The sequence below is a fragment of the Eutrema salsugineum genome, unplaced genomic scaffold, assembly GCF_000478725.1.
Source record: "Eutrema salsugineum unplaced genomic scaffold, Eutsalg1_0 scaffold_1, whole genome shotgun sequence".
In the NCBI taxonomy this organism is placed as follows: Eukaryota; Viridiplantae; Streptophyta; class Magnoliopsida; order Brassicales; family Brassicaceae; genus Eutrema; species Eutrema salsugineum.
Window position 1 is genome coordinate 1,600,527 of NW_006256909.1, and position 4,478 is coordinate 1,605,004.

Sequence of the window (4,478 nt, forward strand, 5' to 3'; positions counted from 1 at the left end):
CCTAGGCAAACAAGTACTGTTTGGGATTACAACTTGAGTACATCAAAGGAGGAATCCTTGTGCATCAATCGGCTTATATCGAAAAGGTACTCAAGCGATTTAATATGGACCAAGCTCACCCATTGACCAGCCCAATGGTAGTTAGAAGCTTAAGTGATGACCCTCTTGGTCCCAAAAAGGATGATGAAGAAATCCTTGGTCCTGAAAAGCCATACCTCAGTGCTGTAGGAGCGTTAATGTACCTGGCTAGTCACACTAGACCAGACATATGTTTCGCCGTGAACCTCCTCGCTCGATATAGTTCATCTCCAACTCAGAGGCACTGGAACGGTATAAAACATCTCCTAAGATACCTTCGAGGTACTCAAGACTTAGGACTCTTCTATACTAACCAAAATAAAGATGGGTTAGTCGGCTTCGCCGATGCAGGATATCTATCAGATCCGCACACTGCCAAGTCTCAAACTGGCTACGTTTTTACGCATGGAGGAACAGCCATCTCTTGGAGATCAATGAAGCAGACACTCACTGCCACTTCATCAAACCATGCTGAAATCCTAGCCATTCATGAGGCTAGTAGGGAATGCGTCTGGCTGCGCTCCATGACTCAGCACATCCGCAGAGATTGTGGTATGGACGAAGACACACAGCCCACGGTGATGTATGAAGACAACGCGGCATGCATAGCTCAGCTCAAGGAAGGATATATCAAAGGAGATCGGACGAAGCACATTCTACCGAAGTTCTTCTCAACCTCAGACTGGCAGAAGGACGGCACTCTCAGCGTTCAGCAGGTCCGATCCAGTGAGAATTCAGCTGACCTCTTCACCAAATCATTGCCTACTTCAACACACCGGAAGCTCGTCAAACAGATAGGAATGTATAGACTTAGAGATCTGCAGTGATGCTACAATCAGGGGGAATAATGTGTGTTGTACTCTTTTTCCTTCACCATGGTTTTGTCCCACTGGGTTTTTCCTGGTAAGGTTTTAATGAGGCAACATTCCCCAGCGCATTATCGAGATCCCGATTGAGTAGCTGACCCGGTTCACTCGTCCAAGGGGGAGTGTTATAACACATATCATATATGAACTCTTATACCGGCCCATTAGGCCCATCAGGGCATTGTACTTAACCTAGATTCCCTATGTACTCTATATATACATTCCAGTGATTAATAAAGTTTCTAAGTTTTCACAACAAGATTATATTAATTTACTTTTTTTGTTCGTTTGCATTAATATAGTTAGATAACTGTCGATTGGTACGTTGGAGCTCATTACAAATGCATGTGCGATTTAACGTAAAATACCATAAGACATAATTTAGACCACATAAGACATACTAGTAAATGGAAAGAACATATCATAAAAGGATGTAAAATAATAAAAATAAAAAGAACATATGTATGATAAAAATAGTAGGTAATGTGGGCACCAAAAGGGTATTGTCTAACGTACCCTACGAAACAATTTTGTTCTTTAGGGATGGCTTCTCTTTTGGTTTACGCTATTTCCAATTTTGATAATGCCTTCACACGAAGACGCTTCGTTGTGATGTTGGTTGGATCTAAATATACCCCGTAATATACACTTCTTTTAGAAGTACTAAAATGTTACATTTCAAAGTCCTTTTTATAAAAGTAAGGAAGAGCTTTAGGAGAATTTGTTGTCTTATTCACATTGAGGTACATGCCTTATACACACGATTAGAGATCAATCCTAGTTACATTCTATGTTTATCTAAACACACTTTACAGATGAATTCATTTTAGCCATATTGTATTAAAATATGGTTTGGTTTTTTGGAATGATTATTTTGATTCAGTTTGGATTAGGATAAAATTGCTTTATCTAGAGTGAAGATCGTTTTATTTCCGACCGTTGGATTACGTACATTGAGATCTGAAGATCGTTTAAGAGCTGTTATTTGGTCCGAGTCATTTCTAGTGTATGCTGACATTATTAGGCCCAATAGTTCTCAGTACTGGGTTATTCATCTACAACAGTATAAAGTTTGGATCAAAGCGTTAGATGATGATTTAACAAATGACATTCAAGACCCATAAAAGATCTTATCTTATTGGATTTTAGTCGAAAGGTAATGGATATCCGATGTCTGATATCTCCATGTTTTGTTAGAAGTTAGTCTTGAGCTTGAAAATCTTACGGTAAGTAATTTTCTGAACTACTGATTTTGGGATAAAAGAGTAATTCTGAAAAACAAATAAGGATCAATCTTCATCCCACAGAGTTCGGAATTAAGAGAAAAAAAGGAAACTGTAATGAAAATAAATGTGAAAAGCTGAAAACATGCATATACGAGAACTCGCTATTGTAATCAGAAAAAACGATGGAGACCCGTAAACTGACGGAAACCACAAACGCACCGAGACGCAAAGAATAGGTCCAATTCCAAATCCAAATTCCATCATTTTTTATGGTGATAACAATATTATCGGATTTAATGGTAACATGAGTATATGACGTAGCTGTAAGATTAATTCTTTAAAAGATTAGTTAAAGTTATTTACTTATTTTTTTGACGTAGTTATTTAGTTTTTAGTTGTAAATATGTAATTTAGTACACCAAACTTTGGATACAAATATAAGATTCAAAAACACCAGATTTTAAGTCCTCTTATTGTGGTTAAATACGCACGTATCACGTATGCTAGTTGGAATATAATACAGTCTAATTTTTTTTTTTTGATGGTTGGTAACGATATAGTTTAATGTTTAAGTTGCAATTAGCTATGTCAGACATTTTTAAATCTGGCACCACATAATTGTTTCGTATATTTTCGGATTCTAGTGACAACTCGAAGATAAGAAATATCAAAGTGAGAAAGTGGTTTAATTTGAATTTTTCTGAAAAATATTTAGTTAAACAGTTTAAACTATATTTTTTTTCGACATATGTCATTATAAAAGTTTTGGAATATAAGTTAGTACATTAAAACATATGTTTCATATGATCCTATTATAGAGTAATATCACTATATACCAATAGATACATGAAAATTAAGTGGTTCTAAAAAATGGTTTTGACTATATACTATTTACTGAGAAAAGTCCATAAAAACCCTAAGACATATATCTGAAAAATTGAGTTCTCTCATGCGGTGGATTCAACAGATACGAAAATGTGTTAGGAAATAACATACAATTGTTCGCGGTAATCGAGACAAAATAGAGGAAAGATAAAACAACAAGGGCAATAGAGAGAGAGAGTAGTTATTTACTATTTTTTAGTCGGATCCAACTAAATTACAGATGGTCTCTTATGTTTTACATCACTAACTAATATGTTAACATATTAATACTTATAACATTTGGACAATACTTGTTATTATTGTTACCACGCTACCAAATATCGGATAACACGCCAACAAATACTATATATTATTGTTAACATCTTAATAAATATCTGATATTATTGTTAGCACGTTAACAAGTATCATATATTTTATTGCATCATAGTAACAAACTATGTTAACATGTTACAATATTTAGATATTATTGTTAACAAGTAGAAATATTAACAACAAGTATAGATGTTAATATATATCATTGTTAACATGTTAACTTGTATTACATATTATTATTAGCATAATCCGAACAAACGATAACACTCATATGTAGTTATCGGATATATATACATTAAAATTAGCAAACGATAACCATAATACATAAACCGTTATATCGCATCTACCACATATGATACAGCATATCTTATGGCATGTGACAGATGTCATAGATAGTTATCAAGACTATCTCTGACCCCAACTGACGAGCATTAAATGCTGCTGTCGGTTAATTTCTCTTTTTTTTTGTAAATGTAGTGACGTCAATTGGATATAAGGGTAAAAATGTGAAGTTTTGCTGATGTGGCATAAGCCACTTAATTTTGAAATATCTTTTGGTATATACTTAATTAAATGGTCAACTTTTGGTATATACTAAAATGATCCTATATTATAACGATAAAATTATGGAAGTGCATTAGCTAATAGATAGTTAAATGTTGTTTTTCTTTTCGTAATCGATTTTACTTTGATAGAAAATTCTTACGTGTAGCATCTTTTGAAAGAAACTCTAAATCGTACATCAAATAAAAGAGATTATTTTCTGGGAGAGAAATAAACAACTTTTAATCATTCACATTTTGGGTTTTTCGTTAGTCAATATATTTACAAGAACTCAGAAAAAAAGAGAATTAAGAAAAACAAAAATCTATAATATTATGTTTTTGGTAATACCACTATTATAAAATCATCATATAACTAACATAATCAATTGACTTTTAGTTTTGAACTAATGAATCAATATTTTTTATAAAAAAAGAAATTACTATTTCCACCTTTTTGATGATTTAATTTATTAATTGATTTTTTTAGAGTTGGTAATTATGTTATTTTTAACCGAATTTTGGACGAAACTTTGAAATTTATAGAAATGTGGGTTTTCTTGTCATTA